This window comes from Argiope bruennichi, chromosome X1 (assembly GCF_947563725.1).
Source record: "Argiope bruennichi chromosome X1, qqArgBrue1.1, whole genome shotgun sequence".
Lineage (NCBI taxonomy): Eukaryota > Metazoa > Arthropoda > Arachnida > Araneae > Araneidae > Argiope > Argiope bruennichi.
The window spans coordinates 42,854,554-42,875,454 of record NC_079162.1 but is presented as its reverse complement, the minus strand read 5'-3'; the positions used below and the strand labels follow the sequence as shown (position 1 = coordinate 42,875,454).

General features: G+C 28.4%; 1 protein-coding gene across 2 annotated transcripts in view; it reads right to left on the bottom strand.

The window, feature by feature from the left end:
* LOC129959528 (fibroblast growth factor receptor-like 1) overlaps nt 1-15,213 on the bottom strand; it is a 101,300-nt gene extending 86,087 nt beyond the window's left edge. For both annotated transcript variants that reach the window (XM_056072401.1, XM_056072402.1), the window contains exon 1: nt 15,066-15,213. The gene's annotated coding sequence lies outside the window, so the exon portion shown is untranslated. The remainder of the gene's footprint in view (nt 1-15,065) is intronic.
* Between the last annotated feature and the right edge of the window lie 5,688 nt (nt 15,214-20,901).

Here is a 20,901-nt window from a genome sequence, read left to right as displayed (position 1 = left end):
TTTAATCTTATTTTTAATCTTGAGATATTTTTTTTAAAAAAATTCAGTAATAGATGGCGACACTGGGACGGAAGAAAAATTTATTTAACTAAGATTGTTTAATAAATAAATAATGTCTTCATTTATTAAAATTCTGGAGCTATTTCCAATTGTTATATATATATATATATATATATATATATATATATATATATATATATATATATATATATATATATATATATATATATATATATATATATGCGGCAATATCGGAGAAGTCTAAATATTTTGTAACAGATTGAACTTCTATTCCATTTCCAATGCTACTATTAAGTTATCCTCAAAGCGGTAGAATAATTGAGACGTGATTTCTGAGTGAAAGGGCAAAGAGAACGATTATCTGTTGGAAAATTTAGGATCCAAAAATCTATTAATCATATGATCATTTCATAGAAGCTAATAGCTTCAAGTATGCTTGTAACTAAAATCCCCATAGGTTTCTAGCGACTATCGATCAACAATATCTGAAATGTTTCTATATTCCAAACTTCCTTTCAAATCAGTTGCATCACAATGCAAAGGCATCTTAGCTTTATCAATAGGCCATTAATATGCAAAAGCGAGCATCGCTCAAACAATGTGGTTTCGGATAAGGTACTTTCACATGAATGACATATTACGGATAATGCAGCAATGAATCACTTTTATGAAACCTACCTTAAGCCTCACGTCTTTCACATGTGCAAATCATAACTTCCAGTCTGAATCAATTTCCTTGTATTAATATGCAATGCATCTTGTTATATATTAGGAATTTCGGCCTGATCTTCTCTCGATACAGTAGCGTATCAAACGCCTGGATTATTTATTCCGTTGGATTTGTTGTCGAACGATTAAATGCAGGCAAAATTAGCTAATTCCTGATAATAAATTTATTCTATTTGATACTCAACAATCTTGACTGAATAAGCTCGGACGTTTTCGTTGCATGTAATATTAAGTATATATAAACAACTTAATAAAATCAGATAAACCGTTATTTTCTTTAAATAAGCTAAAACCGTAATGAATTAAGGTTAAACAATTAGTTTTCTTCGTATCAGTCTAAGTTTACACTTTTAATAAATTAATTAAAATTAAGTTTAAATAAATTACCTTTTCTAGTTTAGCGTCATTTTGAAGCAAATCGAGGGGCTATTTGTAGAGAAACTCGTAATTCTGAACAACGTTCAAAGTACTAGAACGACATATACCGATACTAGATAATAGAACATATAATCTGCTTCTTTTCAAATAAATATAATCTGTCTACTATCAAATCCTCATTTATTTACTATGTTACAGCTTGGATATATGCATCAGCATTAAATGAAATCATGAAATATTGCTATAATTTTCAATAGTAAAGAAAATTACTACAAAAGTATCTTGTATAATATTTGAAAGCAGCTTATAATCTAGAGAAACAGCAAAATATGTTTGAAGCCGTGAAATATGGTTTCTTTGAATTTTGAGTTCCAGATTCAGTAGACTAAAAAGTCTGTTGGAACAAGCGTTACACAAAACTGTTTTGCAATTATTTAGAGATATAGAAAATCGTACATGTCCTTAAATAAATGACAAAAAATTGGGATATTATATCAAAAGCTAATAGAAATCTTATTGTAGAGGCCTGGAGTAATCGTAAGATTGACCAAAAATCAGAATAAAACTAAGATAATAATTGTTTAATCAAATCTACTCAAATATTCATTAATTATGACTTCGAAATAAAAAATATATATAATATAATCATTTATATATAAAGCAATATTGTGTTTCAGGAAACTGAAAGGTATTTTATCATTCAGTTTCAGAATTCATAACTTTTATATTTTACTAACAAATTCAGAAATATATTTTCAAGAAAAAACTTTATAAAAAGAAGATCGTTGCCACATTTTTATTCTTCAACGCATGACTTGGAAGAACACTAGTAAACGACGCAACTTTCTAAAATTCAGTTTTCTTAGGAGATTAAAAAGATATACGCTTCAGTGCTTTTTCCGGAAGATATCTTCTTCACAACCGGTACATGGATTTATTTTCTTTTTCCCGCAGCTGCAAATCTATTTTACTTTCCTAACGTGAATTCGAGTCTATATCAATTTCATTTCTGTTTTGCTTTTTGTCGCGAACAATCTCCGTCAAAAAAAAAATTATTTTCTCCATTATTGAACTATGTTATAATAATCACAAGCAGATTGATAAAACGCAATAAAACAAAATTGTTTTCTACTGCGATTGTAACAATTTTAAGAAAAGAGTAGGTACCCTTTTTTGATTCGAAGAATAGAAAGAAAAATATTTTGCAATTGTTGGGGACCTTTGCAAAAGTTGCAATTGCTGAAACATAAATTGTCCTTAAGATTTTGATAAATCTTCACGATTTTAGACCTACCTCTGTCCCTTTTGGAATTATGCCTGTCTTTCACGACGATTCAAAAACGGAACTAGATAAAAGAATAACATTTGGTAAGTAGTTTTAATACTAAAATTGTAGATTTCTCTCAATTGTGGACGGGATCTATCTGTACGTGTACGTACATATGATAATGATAGCTTGGAAACTTAATGGATTAGAATGATTTGATTTGCCATGCAGTATTATCACTAGAATGATAGATGCTTATTAATTTATGGACAAATCTTCTGAAGTCTCACTTAATGTTTAGACTTAGACTTACGGTAGAGTTTCGTTGGAAAGTTCAATAAAATGTTCTTTAACCTTTAAAATGCTCGCCAAATGGCAACATTTGAACAATAACAAAACAAAAGTTTTGCTTGAGGAATATTCAATGTTCATGTTGCTGGAAAATGAAATTTTGTGGATTACCACATTAATGAATTGCTACTTTAAAAACTTACAGTCTGACGACAGTACCGCAGTATGTATCTATTAGATATTGCGACTAATGAAAGAATAAAATTTGTGAAAGAGTTAAATACTTTCTGAGCGTTGAAATTTAGTTTGTGTTTTAACATCAAAATTGTAAATTTGTATCAAATTTTAGATGCCATCCATGAAAGAGAACAATTCTCTATTTTCTTCATTTTACCACGAAGCATATCAATCGTGTCCGCGTACGAAGGAATCTAGACGAGAACACTGTATCTGATTCTTTTATAAAATCTGATTTGGGATGATAAATGAATTGGCGCACGTGAGTGTATCTTCAGCTTCATATCCTTCTCAGGAGTACGTGCAGTTTTAACTGGGTAACGAGGCAACAATACACCAATTAGTCTGTCTCCTTTTGGGACCTGTTTCTTAAGTAATTTATCTGGGTAGATTCTCAAGTGAATTCAACTCGAACGTAAAAGATTTTCTTCGTCCTTAATATTTCAGTAAATTTTGAGTATCATATGTATGTCACTTGTTAAAATTTATTCGTTAAGTTACCATTTTATAGAGCCAAGAAATTTAAATTAGCAACAATAAGGTTTTTATGTGGATAAAACATGTTTTGGAATAAGTAATCAAAATTTGCACTTAAAAAAAATTCATTAAAAATTTGACCAAACACTGTCGTGGTAAACATGGTAAATGGAAAAAAACCGGATTGGTTGCTCCGAGGGTGATTTGATTTTTTAAATAACCATCTTGTTTTGAAGCTTCTCTAATGATATTGAATCTGATTTGTTTATTTTTAGTTTCATCTGATTATGGAGAAATTAATTAATTAATTTAATTAGTCTTTATGTTTACATCATAGAAACAGCATAAAAATCGATTGTTCATTAGCTTTATTACTAAGAAATGAAATACAAATGTCCTCTTGTTAAACCATTTGATTGCTATGCAAAATGGAGTTGATTCACCTTTCGTTCCATATCTAACGAAAGGCGAACGCTGTCCAACTGAACGCTTTTTCGCGTTGTTATGTGACACCTCGTCATTTGCTTGGGGCAAGACATAACAGTTGTACAAACAATAGAAGTTTACAGCTTCAAATTATAGGCAGGACTCGAACGAAGAAAATATTTGACATTAACACTACGCTCTATCATTCGAGATACTTTTGTTCACAATACCACTTATAAAGAACAAGTAGTCAGTCGCCAGCAGAATTGGTAAAAAACAAACGATGCTTACTATATCGATAAATACGCAATGCGGCGATGATAATAATTATGTTACTACAACAATACCAATATATAATTTAACAATAACTTGTTATCAGCATTTAACGGTAGCAAAATTTCCTCTATTTATTACATTTTAGATATTAAGCTTCTTTTGTGAAATGCATAAAGTAATAGTTTTTTAATATTTTATACCTATGTTAACAGACTTTATAACTAGCCCATCCATACAACCATGTCAGAGTGGCTTAAATATCTAAATAAAAGCTATTTTGTCCACTTTAATGGTTAAAAAGAAAAATTAATGAAAATGAAATGTTTAGATTGTAATACTTTAATTAAAACATTATTTCAATCAACATTTGAAGTCGGATTGAATTCAAGGCCCTTATCTAATGAAAAATAATTATTGCTTCCAATTAACAGTAATTATCTGTCAGCTTTACTGTGTAAAATGATTCTTTGAGAAACTGAAAATGCATCGCAATCTATTTAATTATTATCCATTAAAATAGTTAATTTAAACTAAGTTTATTAATCTTAGTTTGTGAAACTAACTCTTTACTTAGAAGCTATTCTATAAAATGTTAATGCCAGCACTCCAATTTTAGCCATCAACCTGAGAAGGAAGGAGGCCTTAAACTAATAGCCTATTTGCCTCCCATTGCAAAGTGGGGACATTTAAATTAAGAAACAATTTAGTTTAACTAAGCATAGCAGAGTTTTGATTAAATTAAGTTTGGAATTCGTAAGCTACTAATCATAAAACAAATAAATTTAACAAAATCATTTTTTAAAACATAATGTTATTTATACACTAAAAGGCAGAAATATAGCATTTAATTTATAATTCATTATTGTAAATATTGTAGAAACTTGAGATAAAACATTTTTTTTTAATTTACTACCAGGAAGCGCATTTGGTATAAAATATATTTAATTAAATTAATCGATTAAATGATGATTATTTGCTGAATATATTGCTATATTGCCATCGAGAGTATATATAAAATTTTAAAATTCTAGCACACAAGAAAATGAGTGAGAAACTGATTACAATATTTTATTTTTACAAACTTGAAACTAGTCAAATTTGATACACATGTAAAAATGGTACGCCTACGAAATAGTAATTTTGCTAAAACAATATAAATTCAAACACAAGTCTTTTAAATCTCTTATATAACGCATTTCAAAAACGCATTCAATAAATTGTCACTCAAATTTTAAAAGTTGTATATCAAAAATCCCAAATAATTGAAATTCGCTAGTCGGCATTCCTTCATACCGCCAATGGAAGCCAAGTCGCCGAAGCGTATTAATTGTAGTCAATATTGCATTTCAGTGCCGCTTCATTGGATTGTTTATCAAAGCAGGCATCTTGGTTCTAATATTAGTGACTTGACATTCATTGGTGATATTAAAGGTTCCGACTAAAGGATTTTAGTCAAACATAATTTTGGATATTCAACTATTTGCAGTTTAAATGACGAAATATAAGTTGTATGTTGTTAAGCTAATATTTTGTTATATATTAGGGCTTTTAGATGAATGATACATTTTAAAGGTACTAGGATAGATTTTTATAGCCGACTTTGTTTTGAAGCTGATTTGAAATCTGAATTGGGGTTTAGATGGTGGAACGGTATCACTGGCTATTCCATACTCTCAAACTTTTCAAGCCAATGTGAGGTTGTTTGATCTTATCGGCAGATTTAACATGCTGCCATTAAGAATCCAGCCTACAATCTCCAAAGCTCGAAATAGTTTCTTTCATGAGATCTAATCGTCTATCTTGCTTATTCAAATTTTATTTGTATTGCAACTATGAATTTTTCAGTCTTATTCAAGTAATTATGTATTAAAAAAAGTCTTGAATCTTTATTTACTGACATCGGACCTCTCCCCCCCACCCACCCCCCAAAAAAAACTAAATGACTAGTTTAAAATTATAAAGAAAAATAGTTAAATACCTATTTAAAACTTCAGTCATTAAGTACCTTAGCTTTAAGTAAGTCAGAATGATGTTTGAAGCATTAGCAATGGATCAAATGGATGGTAAGAAAAAAGATAAAATGTAACTATTTCTAATTAATTTTGATTAATGCGTTCTTAGAAAAATATAGGGCACATAGAAAATTCAAAGTTGAAATAATTACTTTGGGATCTCTGAAAGTGCTTGACAAAACAACGATGATTAATAAAAAATAATAATTTATGAAATATTAAAATGAAAAGTAATCGTTTTTGCTTGCCATAATATGATAACAAGTACCTCGGCGTAAATATTAATAAGGCAACGGAGAAACGATGGTTATTAAAAATTATGTACTGATTTTAAATAATTAGAAAGAAAATTATCTAATCCTTTTTTACTATTTGTTAACATATGTAGGCATATTACTGTTAGCAGATGAGAATTTTTGGTGATAAATAAATCCATATTTAATTTCATTATTTCCTTTTACTATAATAATTTTATTCAAACATAAGAATGATTTTGGAAAAAGAAGTAATTGTCCTAAACCTTATCATTATTAAAAGCAATGCAATGCATGCCATTATTATTATTAACTATTAAATTTTGAGATAGGTTATTGTTCTAATTTAAAATATTTTGGAATTAAAATATTTCTTATATAATAACAATATTATTAATAAAAAAGTTAATATATATTATATATATATTAATTATTATATTACGATTAATATTATTAAAACACACACACACACACAAACGCGCGTGTGTGTGCGTGTGTGCGTGTGTGTGTGTGTGTGTGTGTGTGTGTGTGTGTGTGTGTGTGTGTGTGTGTGTGTGTGTGTGTGTGTGTGTGTGTGTGTGTGTGTGTGTGTGTGTGTGTGTGTGATATAAAGGCAGGGTAATTTTATCAATGTTAAAAAATCATTAAATTCCATAACGCTTTTTCATAATTTGAAAACAATATATATGAAATGAAGATTAAATACTGCATAATGCGTTGACATTAATTATACAGATATTCAGAAATTGTTTTGGAAATTTTAAAAGGTATTTTTCACGCTCCTTCGAGATATAAGAGATCCGGAGAACATTGGGAAATTTTTGATGAATGTGTCTTATTGTTTCAAAATTCCGAGAAGAAAAAAAAATCAATAAATAATGTTAGCTTAAGTTGACATTACATGGGAAGCTGCATGTCGTTAACTTAAATTGAAAAAATGCAATTAAAGTGACAAAAGTACAATTAATAGCGTAATACGTGAATCTTAAGGCTATAGATCGAATTCTTAATTGAAATTATTTAAGCATTGTTCTGATCATTTTTTCAAACAAAATATCAATGATCAGTGTTTAAAACTTAAATCTTTTCACATAAACCAGTTGCTTTAAAATAGTTTGGATCATACCCAGAACTTAAAAGCCCACATTAAGCAAAACTCCGCTTACTATTTAGCAGCATGTTCTACTGTATCGTTACACACACACACACACACACACACACACACACACACACACACACACACACACACACACACACACACACACACACACACACACACACACACACACACACACACACACACACACACACACACACACACACACACACATATATATATATATATATATATATATATTCATTTCTTAGATGAGCGTTGCATTCAAAGTTAAATCAGCGTGAAATAGCTTGACGTTTATCGCATAAATATCAGTTGATGCTGTTTTTCTTTCATTTCTAAAAATCTTATTATATCTATATTTTAACAGAATGGCTTCATCTATAAATTGACTACATTAAAAACTTATGATAATAAAAAAAAATGAGATAATGTATTTAAAATTTACCGAATCCTCAGTAAGAAAAGAAATAAAGCTCAACATAAAAAAATTGCTTTGTATTCTTTTTCTTTCTTTAGCACTCAACAAAAGCACAATTTATATTTTTGCATTTTTAAGGAGTTTATGTTGTTTTTTAATGTAAAATATTTCGAAACGAAAGTTTGTATGGAAATCGATAAATTGAAATTCATCTGAAGCTGACGTGGAGGGTAGTGAAAAGGGGGGAGGGGGCATTTTAAAAGGGAAGGAAGGTTTGAATCCGGGTAATGACATTTTCTTTCAGGAAATTTCTATCCCGTTTTGCATTAATGCTGAGATATGAGTTGAAGGCATAAAAGAAAAGAAAGAAAAAAAAGTCTTGAAATTTAACAAAATGTGTAAGTTCAAGAAAAAGGCAAAGCGTCTGTTTTCTTTGGAATATTTTAAAAATAAAAACGGTTTAACGTGATCATAAATCCTTTGAAGACTTTTTGGAGATTTGGATCTGAAGAATGTTCTCTTCTCAGATAAAGTTAACTTTAATTTTTCTTATGAAACGGGTTAAATGATATAAAAATCTCATTTCATTCTAATTTTCTTTAAATTTTTTCTGCAAATACTTTTTTCAACGCTTATTTTTTTTTTAGATTGCTTTTGAAATTTTTTGCAAATTTTTTATACTTTTACATCTCTTTTAACAATAATGCAGTTTTAAAATAAAATAAAAAGGGATGGATCCTACTGTTTATAAAATTTGATAAATATGAATTTTTATAATATTCTGATCGAAAAGTGAAAAAAAGTTATAAGTGCTGAAACTGTTTTGCATGTTTTGTTGAAAGAAATATTTCTGTATACACATATTTTTGTTCAAAATAAAAAAAATAAGATTGTAAAAATACGTTAGCACTAGAATTTATATCCAAAAGGAGGAAAATTTAATTTAAGCACAAGGTAGTATTTCTTCATGTGGTAGTTAAATATTCTGTTCGCGGGTTTTTCTTTTTCTTTCTTTTCGCAGAATGTATTTTTATAAAATTCGAAGAATGTATATTTATAATGTTTCTTATCAATATTTAAATATTTTCTTTATTGTGGTATAGAAGTTTTGTGCATCTGTTTTAAAATAAAAATAGTTGTAGGTTATCAGGGTTTGTTGTCCTTAATAAGTTTTAGCATAAATTTATCTTTGATAATAATCGCGCTTTTAAAAATTTTATTTCAACTTTTTAAAAACCTTTCTTGTTTTTAAAATATATTTTTTAATTTCTGCGTGTTATTTTAAATTTTTTTTCTGCTATAATTTACAGAATTCAGCGCGATTAATTAAAAAAGTTAATTAGATTAATTGCTACTTCAATGAAATTCTTTTGAGTCAGATTTTTGTAATTTACTTTTTTTGTTGTTTCTCTATCAGTACGTCAAAAAAAAATAATTTACTGATTAGTTTTACAAGGTGAAAAGGGTTATTTCAACAGCAGCTAACTGTTATTTTAACCCTGTAATGAAAATTCGGATGGTTTCGGCCAACCAGATATTTATCAATTAAGGGCCAGAAAAATCGTTTCGTTGGTTAAGATTTAAAACTAAGTGATGAGGTTTTCATAAATTTTTTAAAAAATTTATGAGGATTTTATGATTTAAATAAAAATGTACCGAAGCAATGGAATGACATTTTGGTAACTCTACAATTTATGTATTTGCGAATAAAGAATTATCAGAAAATAATGATTTATTGAAAAAAAAAGGAAATTTGAAGCAATCATGAAAATTTTATTATATTTCGCATAGCAAATAAAGTTGTCTGTAAGCGACATTACCAGTCATGCGCAATGAAGCGTTTTCCCCAACGAAAGGACCGAACGAAGAAACAAGCTTACAGTAGCAGTAAAAAATTTACCAGAATGCAGTGTAAGTAATACGCAACTTTGCAATTAGACTTTTATTCGTTAAAAAATTCTAAATCATGGAAATGAGATTACGTGGTTCAATTTACGAAGACAAATATATAGCAAAAATTATATCGTTACTTTAACCTCAAATTTTAATTTACTTTTGTTTCGACGAAGAAAATAATGAATATGAATGAAGTCGATATTAATTTGATACAATATTTTAATTCGAAAATGGTCATACGTCTAAAATATTTTGTAGATTAAATATTTCCATGTGTAATCATTACTCTTATATATTTTTTGTCAAAAAATGTCTGTATATATTTAAAATAATTAAGCGTATTGTTCTTAATTTTGAAGCTCAAATTTTAATTTGCCTTTGTTTCGACGAAGAATAATAAATATAAACGAAATAGATATTAATTTGATACAATGTTTTAATTCAAAAATGGTTATATGATTAAAATATTTTGTAGATCAAATATTTCCATATCTAATCATTACACTGATATATTTTTGTCAAAAAATATCCATATATATTTAAAAAGATTAAGCATATTATTCTTAATCTGGAACCTCAAATTTTAATTAATCTTTATTGCAACGAAGAATAATGAATATGAAGCTGATATTAATTTGATACAATATTTTAATTCGAAAGTGGTCATATGGCTAAAATACTTTGTAGATCAAATATTTTCATATCTAATCATTATACTTATATATTTTTGTCAAATCCAAACACTAACACTTATAATTTTATATCAAACACTATCAAAACATATTTAAAATAATTAAATGTATTATTCTTAATTTTGAACATCAAATTTTAATTTGCCTTTGTTTAAACGAAGAATAATGTATATGAATGAAGTCGATATTAATTTGATACAATATTTTAATTCGAAAATGGTCATATGATTAAAATAGTTTGTGGATCAAATATTTCCATATCTAATCATTATTTATATATAATTTTGTCAAAAAATATCAATGCATATTTAAAATAATTAAGCGTATAGTTCTTAATTTTAAAATTCACATATGATGATAAAGCAAAAAAAAAAAAAAAAAAGAGGGGAAAAAAACTAAAGGAAAATAAAAAAAAAAACAGTAGCTAGAAAGCAAAAATAAATAAAATAAATAAATTTAAATTTATAAAAATTTTGTACATCTGCATATTTACGAAAGAATACAAAAATACTTCTACAACAAAACCCGAGCTTTTCGAAATAGATCATATAATCAAAATTTTACACCCATTTCTTATAAAATAAACTTCTTAGAAATACCCAGAAATTCATTTCAGTCTGTTCCCATAAAAAGTTTGCTGCTCAGAAGTTTCTGAAAGCCCTACTATTAAAAACTCATCATAAAAAAGCGATGTCTTTGTGAGTAAAAGTAATGCTGTAATTAAGAGAATGTTTGCCATTTTCTTTCAGCACGGTGGAATAACATATTCTCACAATTCCACGGAGAAAACAATTGTCTACCTAAATATAAAAAAGTTGCTAATTGTGGGAAAAAAGTTTTCTTTTTAAGTTTTCTTTCTTTGATGTAAGCGTGTTTCGATGGAAAATGAAAGGTTTTTTTTGTGAATAAAAACACATTTAATTTCAAAATAAACATGAACAAATTTTTCCGCTGTTTTACATTAACTTTATGAGTGTTTGTAACTGTATTTGTTGCTCAACTAATGATAAACTTCAAGCGCAAGCTTTGGTTTGGTGACTCACATAAAAGTAATAAAAATTCAACCGGCATTAAACTTTCATTTCTTAAGAGTGTGTATTTATTTTTTCAGGCAAATATGTAAAAGTGAATATAAAAAATAGCTTTCGAAGGTGACTAACGTGCTTAATTTTTTCACGCTTGGCTGCCCGCGGTAGCCTGTCTGTACTTCGGAACTGGACAGTTGCAAATTCGTGAGCCGACCACATGGAAGATGCGCCATATATTCAAGACTCTTGTACGTGGTCAAACATTCCACTGATGTCGTTTGGAAGTTTGGAGAGGTGTGCGCTCTCTCAGATCCATGCTTGTTTTCTGGACATGGATCAATATTACTAGTTCCATACTCAAATAACATTCGTGTAGTTATAAAGTAGAAGTTAGTTTAACAAAATTAAAATAAGTTAAAATACTTGTAAGCACGTATTTTGCATAATCCGTTCTATTACTGAATTTGAAAGTTAAATGCTACTTTAAATGCTATGTCAATGCACGATAAGTACGATGCTATATTTTTCTAGTGAAATATTTTAAGGAAATTTAATTTTTTTCCTTCTAATATTTTATTTAATTAAAAAGAAGCATGAACGAAAAATTAATAGCCCATGGATTAGATATGAAAGTTTCGAATACAAAGCACTAAGTTATTGTGTATAGAATGTTATAACACATTATTTATAATAGAGTTTTTTAAACTCTTGCAACGCTAATCCAAATGCGGTTGTTAAGGGCCTAAGGAAAATCTCACCATTTTCTTTCTTCCGATTCTTCAATATTTAAAAGAAAAATATTGCTGACTTGTAGAATTTCACTAAAATTTGCTACATAATTTTTAAAGTTTGGTTTTTTTTATTGTAGAATTAATTTAATTTACATTTCCTTATTTATTTTCCAGTCGTTCATAATTTGGAGTCTTAAAAAAAATCTTCAGGTGCGAGTAAAGTTTTTTTTTCTCCTTCTCAAAAAGAGTTAGGAGAGTAAGATTTGGGAAGTTTTGATCTATATAGTGGAAGCCGCTGTTCCTCGGAACTTTTTTATAATTACTTAATTCCAATGTTGAGATGATTCCAATATTTATGAATTATCTTTTAAATAATCGTGAATAGTTATTATTATTATGAATTCAACTATTATTAATAATGATTGAATAATGTATTTCGAAATACAGAAAAAAAATCAAATACTAAGATTCAGATTCAAAGAATAATTATGCAAAGCAAAAAGAAACTTCTTAGCATACAATATGACAGCACATGCTTTTGCATCAAAGTTATTTGAACAATCATAAAATTAATTAAAATATAAAAATGCTTTTATTTATTTATTTTTTAAATAATATCTGAAATAAATCATGTAGGAAGGATTTTACTGCATTCTCCTAAATATTTTTGCCTTTAATATGCTTTATTAATAAATTACTTTGTATTTCCCATTAGGGAGTAAGAAATTCGCTAACTCACTTAACAGAAACTTAATTAATGTATACAATAATATTTATGTAATACTAAACATTTCTTTTATTGCCGCAGAAAAATACCATTTTAATTTTAAAATTCGGTATTTTATTCATCCACTTGTATTGAAATCGATCTGGGAGATACACCAGCGTGATGCCTTATTTTAATATGTATAATATTTAATCTTTTTCTGCATTATAATGTGTGTCTTGGCAAAAATTTTCATATTTTCAATAAAAAAATATCTTGCTTAGTAGTGAAAAAGTTTCATAACTTGGAAAAACTTCTGTAAATATTAATCTATATGAATACAATCTAAAGGCGTCATTTGCTATAATTTAAAAATTGTCTCCCGTAGAGTGCCATATAAATTTTAAACAATAAATATGCCATTAAATTTACTTTTTTTTCATAAAGCACTTATTTCAGAATAAATTACTGTATTGTAATTTTTATTAAAATATTAATAATAGAGAAATTTTAATAATTTAATTAAATAATATTTATAAATATTTCCCAAAATGATCCCAATGAAGCTTCAGTTATGAATATATTGGATTCAAATGTATAATTACTGTTATAATTTCATAACTTTTATTCAACGTATTTAATACGACCACGTAAAGAAATAATACCCAGATATTATTTTCCAATTGATAATATATCCAAAGTACTGATATGAAAAGCCAATATTTTAAAACTCCTGTACTTGTTAGAAAAACAACAAAATGTATGCAATGCCTTCAGTTTCTGCTATACTATAACTAGTTATAAAATAAAGATATTTGAAAAAAATTAAAAGAGAAAATTATTTAAAAAATAAATATTTACCCAATTGAAAACAAAACAAATATAAATAAAATTAAAATTCCAAAAATATTTCGTTTATTTAGGGTGATTATTTTTAATTTGCATCAATTTTGTTTTCTTCTCTACTTTACTTATCAAAAATTCTACAAATATAAAGAAAATATACCAATAATTTTCTTTTATTTATTTTTCTTTTTTTAACTACTTTCATTTTATTTCCCACTTAAATAATCTCCAAAGCTACAGTTTGATTGGCAAAGAAAACTTTCTCTGAATTTCCTATTAATTTGAAGTTCGGGATATTTAACTGATCTCCCTATATTATAAAATAAGGGCAAATTGCTAAATTTAAAAATATATAAAGGGAGATAAATTATTCGGCAAATAAATATTTTCCCATTTAACAAACAAAATAAATATGACAATCAATATTCATGCTATTTTTACTTTCTTTGCATTCATAATTTTTAATCAATTTTTCTAAACTGAACAGCGATTTCAATCCACTTTTCCCCAATTACAATTAATTCATTTTATAATTCACTATAAATAAACGAAATATTTCTTTAAAATCTGTTATATTTCCTTTTTTACAGTAACTTTTTCTCATCAATAAATTAGATAAATATTTCATCCAAAATAACCTCTAAATTTACTTTCATCTGAACGATATGATTTTTTTTAATTCTTTACTTTAGAAAAAAAAAAACACAAAATATTTACCTGGTCTTTTATATTAGAAAGTTATAAGAAATTGATAATTTTTTTTAAAAAAATCATCAAGCATGACACAGTATGGCAGAAGCGCGGATTTCAGCGTTTTCGGAATCGAATTTTATTATACTTGAAATCCATTAATATTCTTTTATGTAATAATTTTACAATATTTTTTAATTGTCAAGCAAGGTTTTTTTTTTTTTTTTAAAGCCTGTGTCATGTTTGAATTATGCAAGAGAAATTTTTTTTCAAATAAATGTTTACCCATTTTTACAAACAAAATAAATATCAATCAAAATTGTTAGTATATTTTCTTCCTTTAAATTTATAACTTTTAATCTACTTTTCTACACTTAATGTGGCTTTTATTCTTCTTCTCGTCATTTCTACAAGTAAACGAAAAAGTTCATTAATTTTTGATATATTTTCTTCTTCAAGAACTATTTTCCTCTAATAAATTCAATAAAATTTCCCCAAAACTTCTCTCCCTTGAGTAAAGCGAAAATTTTTAAATTCCCCCGCTAGTTCAAAGAAGACCAAAATATTTACCTGGCCTCTAGTCTCCCCTTCCGAAACAAACGGTGCTGTTGGTGAGAGTCAATCACTCCGTAGATCCATCCCGGTCTGCGAATGGGACTGTTCGCACTCTACGGAGTAGCCTCCGATTGCGCACGCTGCCGAAACAGATCTGAATGGTCGGGTCGAAGGAACGTACGGTGACTGTGCGCGCCCCCTCTCCGCTAATTTGTGCGCCCGCACCTCTTTGGGAATCCTCTGTAGAGTTCAATGTTATTACAAGAGCGCTGAGTTACGAGTTCGCTTTCAGCCTTTAATTGAGGAGCTGCATGTTCGTCTTGATTAACGAAACGCCGGGCAGGAGGTAGATTTTTAAAAGTCGCAAATTGACTAGATAAAAGAGTTGTGTTTTTAGGCGCGTTGTTTAAGACTAAGAGCGCTATTTTTGTTCGGGAACAAGTTTTAATTTGTACAAGTTACTGATCCCTCAATCGAATTGACAGTGTATTGAAATTGATGAGATTTTAGGTAATGAAGAAGAAAAAAGAGGTAGGGTGGAGGGGTAGGGTGGTCGGATTATGTACTCTAGGGGCCTTTAGATATTGACAAATTTTGTAGCCGGCTACTTAAACCAGATGTTTTTTTAATGGTTTTATTTTAATCTTATATAAGTACTTTTTAAGTGACTACCTTAACTGAAATAACAACGTATTTAATTACATATAATCTTCATGGGAATTTGTTTTACTACCACACGGAAAATAATGCAGATTTACATATTGACAAAACTTATGGAATATAAAGATGATTTAATAATGGCTTCATTTAATAATTTATTATATTTTTAATATTAAATTCATTTTGCAATATCTATAAATTCATATTAATTATAGACAGAGCTCAACTTCTCAAATCATGCTCTTTTAAAATGATAAATAAAGCTTTCGATATATATCTTTTTCATTATAAGTTGGAGATCTGTTTATTCTTTAGAGTAAATTAATCTATATGCCAAGAAATAAATATAAACTACAAATATCGAAAGACGTAATAATCTCATTTCCTAGCATATTTCGAGATATGCCACATTCGAAATATAACTAATAAGATGTTCATTTATCTTATGTTTATCAACAAATTTATTTAAAGCTAGCTTAATAATAACTCTATCAACACTGAAAGACCCCAAATGCCATTCATCGAAGTTAAAGAGAGCGGTATACTACTGCGATATCTCTCCTTTCATAAAACGTGATTGATTGAATACCCGAGGCTGGTGCTTTGCTCTTTAGATCCGCTCGCCCAGATAGGTTTGAAGCACAAGGAATTTTTCTGAGTACTCGCAAAAGACGCCGGAGCATGCTTTTGCTTAGTAGCCATCAGCCAAGCGAGGTTTCTTTTTGTATATCAACCCTGTAAGAACACCCGTTGTTATTGTGGTTTTTGAAGTGAGTAGGGAATTTTGCTTATCTTTGAAAGAGAGACTCGGGCGTTCCAGTAAACTGGTGTACCTGAACTCGAATGATCTTATAAATGAGAGGTATAATTATCAGATATTCATAATTAAAACCAAAGGAAGAAAAATTCTTGTCAGTTCTAAGGGAAAACTATTTTGCCTGAAAATAGACAGCGTGAAACTTTTGTTACCTCATCAAGCCTCATTAAAGGCCATCAAGGTCAATGAATTTAACTGTTTAAAAAGTTGAAACTGATCTTTCTAAACTCTGGATCTTTGACATTAGATGACTAAAACAACAACTGAATAGGTACTTTTCCTGAAGATTTTAACATCATGCCATTAGCGATGACATTTAATTATGATAAACTTAATGAGTCCCGCCCCACATACATGACGGATGTTTGACGCATTTGGGTTTCGAACCCAAGTTCCGCTAGTGCCGAAACTGAGACTTGGCCACAGACTATCGCAATGTTCTCTTGACTTTTAAACTTACCAATACTGCTATGGAAAGTAGTGGGTTCAAAACCGGATTCCACGGAAATTTTGTCGTGGCTGGTGTAAGCCAAACCCATTGAAGTTTAAATGCTTTCCTATTGTTTTATAATTTTGGAGAGAATTTGCGTCATCCTCGCTTTCTGACTACAGCTCAAAATTACTGGATACATATGAAATTACCCTTCGTGTCGTTCAGAATACGGCTTTAATATAACTATCGACCACAATATAACCCTTTCCATAGGAGGTTAGTCCTACCATGCAAGTAGAGATAATTTGCCCCTACACCTTTAATGCACCTACTCTGGAAGCAAGACCCAACCACCATGCCATAAACTTCTCATTCCGTTGTCTGAGCTGCCTCCCCCCTCTGGGATCCAATAATCCAGATTTATTATTTTTTTTCTCTGGTTAGGTATTAAAAAAGTATATATAAAAAGTAAAAGTATTCTTTAAATTAATGATAATTCGTAATTAACACATCTTTAGAAAGTAAATTGAAATAAGGCAATCGAATACAATTACAATAAAAAAAATTTTACTGATGTATTTAAATTGTGTTGGAAAATTCGAAACATAACCTTGCTTCTTTAACTATAATAGATGAGTAGTGTTTCTCTGAATTAGTTTAATATAAATTTTTTTCTTTTCTCTGCAGAAAATCCTATTCTCCCAATGCACTTTGGTAAAATTGATGTCAAAGTAAAATCATTTATAATCTTTAAATTTATAATTCATTTTTCTCACTAAAATTGCAAAACTGTTTTTTAAAATATACAATTGAGAACTTTTTAGCCTAAAGATACAAACACTGCGCAGTATTTTCTGATGCAATATGTTAAGCATAGGCAATATTTTATATATAAAAACGAATTCATGAATATTTTGATACACATATCATACATATTAATATGTCTATGATGAGAATGTAAATCGAATTTTATACTTCGAAAATCAGATTTAGCAGCGAAATATATACTGTATAAAATTATTCATAGCATAAGTTGAGCTGTTGAGCCTACTGATGAATTAAATTATACTTGATTCTCCGTGTTTTAGAGCGACATAAAAATTTTCTAAAATTTAAACAACTTTCTTTTTTTTTTTTTACTATAAAGAATATCAATTTGAAACTAAATTTCGTTCTACTATAATTGTTTCTTTTTAAAACATTGTGATTATAGACCGAATAAAATAACCGGACATAACGACACACATCTCGTAGTTTTTTTTTTTTTTTTTTTTTTTTTTTTTTGTCTTGCTTTATCGTTTTGATGTATAACCTCTTAAAGTTAATACCGTCTTTTTATGAACACATTTAATAACTCCGAAAGACTAGATAATCAAATAAGGGGACAAAAGGAAATATTAATATTTAAGGAGACAAGATGTTTTTTTCAAAAACTTTTCTTATTCTGATACGAAATAAATGAATTGGAGCAATTTGTAAAGAAAACACTGATTTTCAAAAGCCTCTTAAATAAAACTAATTTAAAAGCAAAATTTTAACTTTTTTCTTTTCATTTTTTTTTTAATTAGTTCTATAAATTTTTAAGCACCAGTGTTTTAACTTCAGTTTTTTTAAAAAATTTGAAAGATATACCCTTCGACTAAACATCGATTTTAATAATTCTATTAATTAATTCAATTAAATATATTTCTTCAGTGAAACATACAGTGAGAAACGCAAAGTTTAAAAATATTTCATTCGATTTTTTTTTGTAAATAATAATTTAAATAGTCGAGTGCTCAGTTCTATTATATATCTTATGATGCACAATAAAAATTGTAAAACTCTAATATAAATAAGAATAAAATGTTTATAATTTTAAAACATGAAAGTAAAAGAAAAAATGGAAAAAATCTGAGCATCGAGATGCAGCCACTTGTGTTCATTTGTAAATATATTTCATTTATAATTTTAACTGAAAATCTAAATAATTTCTAAAGTATTAAATATACACCTTTGATATTTTGGCATATTGAGCTGAAAGGTAAAGGCAACGAAATAAACGAAAATAAAAATCAATATTCGGGCCAATATTGGTTTACTATGCCCCTTTTCTTTTCGCCTCAATATACCCTCGAACTCGGAACCGCTAGTTTCCTGTCAGTTAAATGGGTATTCGTGGAAAGATTTATTGAAAAACAAAACAAAAATATAAGTCACATGTTAAAGGCTACATCACAAAACAGGGTATGTTTGATGAGGAACAGCAAAATCTTGGGATTTTATGCGCAGTTTAGTTGCTAAATAAGGGTTCGAAAAGAACTATTAATGAAACTTTGCCGTAGGTAAAATAAATTTGGGCTGGGATAAAGAAATTATTCTGAACCTGAATCTAGGAAAAGAAGGTATCGTTTATCCTGGTGCAGTGTTCTCTAGAAAAAGTTATTTTATTTAGGCGTTGGAGGATCAGGGATCCTAGTAGGATATTCTTTTGAAATAGAAAGAAGATGGCAAAAGAGAGAGAAGTACATTATCCAACTTTATGTGCATAAAACTTTTGGAAATTCAATCAAAAAAATTTTCAGCATTTTGCTTGTGTTTAATATCCGTTTAGTAGCATTTAATTTTTAAAATTTAATTGAAGTATGATTTGGCTACATTTTAAGATAAAGATTTTATTACAGCTTTTTAAATCTTATATAACATCTTGATCCGAGAAAATAAAGCATTTCTCGAGGAAAAGCTCTTACTAATCTTTTGACACAAATATAAAGCCATATGCTACTTTCGAAAAATGTATGCTATACTTAAAATTAAATTACAATTAACCATTCTTAAATTAAGCTTAGTGAGTTTCGATTCTGTAATTGGTGGAAAGATTCTTGGAAACTTTCAGAAGTTTCCGTAACATTTGTAAAACAGTGGAGGGCTAAATGACGATTCTGAGTGCTTTTGTATGAAGGATAACCATTAACATTTTAAATGTTCTGCCTACAGGCACAGGAAAGCGTGTACAATTATTTACTGTTGTTTAACCATTCAGTGCACTCAATGCCTTCTCTTTCTCCGTGAAGCAACCATTATTCAAGGTAGAAGCCCCCGCTTTATGTAAAACTGTAAACCGCAAGCCAATTTAAAAAAGCAGCCACCCGAAATTCGTTTCGCTAATTACAGTTCTAATCTGGGGTTTCTGACAGTCAAGATTGATTAATGACTTTAATGAAAGTGATTTAAAGTGCTTATGTTGTAATTATTTCATTAACCCCTTTTTTTTACTGCGCAATGTTCTATAAAGCTTTATACAAGAAATTATTTAAGATTTGTTAAAACAACGTGTAGGTGATATGGCAAGCAATTAAATTTTTTTAAAGCAGGCTTTAATTCAATTAAATCCATTAATTTCTTGATTAATATGCAACAGTCATTTTGGAACGTGATAAAATACTATTCATGAGCCTCATATTTGGTGATGATATGATTCCTGGTGCTGTAGACAGGAATTACTACAGAAGCACATTTGTATTATTGAATTATTAAGGTATAAGATTATTATATATAATCCAAAGAATTATTAAAATACTCAAATGATATTTTTTAAAAAGTACTTTAACTTTTCAAAATTATCATTTTTTTTCTCTTTTGTAAGAAACTAGCACCTTTTAATGACAGAAATTTACTGTTAGTAAGTCACATTTTTATTTGTCGGTTCCCCATTTTTAAATGATTCATTTCATTCTTCGGTAATTTTGGGGTTTTCACGTGGTTGCCATGACATCCGATTTTGCGGATATTTGGGAGTTTCTGTATTCAATAATCGTCTCAGCAAAACAAAAAAAATTGTACCATTGTGCCTATTTTTCTATATATTATATTCACCATACGACTACATTATTTAGGGAGATTACTTTTAATTATCGAATTAATTATCGAAGCCAATAATGACTAAAGTCACGATTATCTAT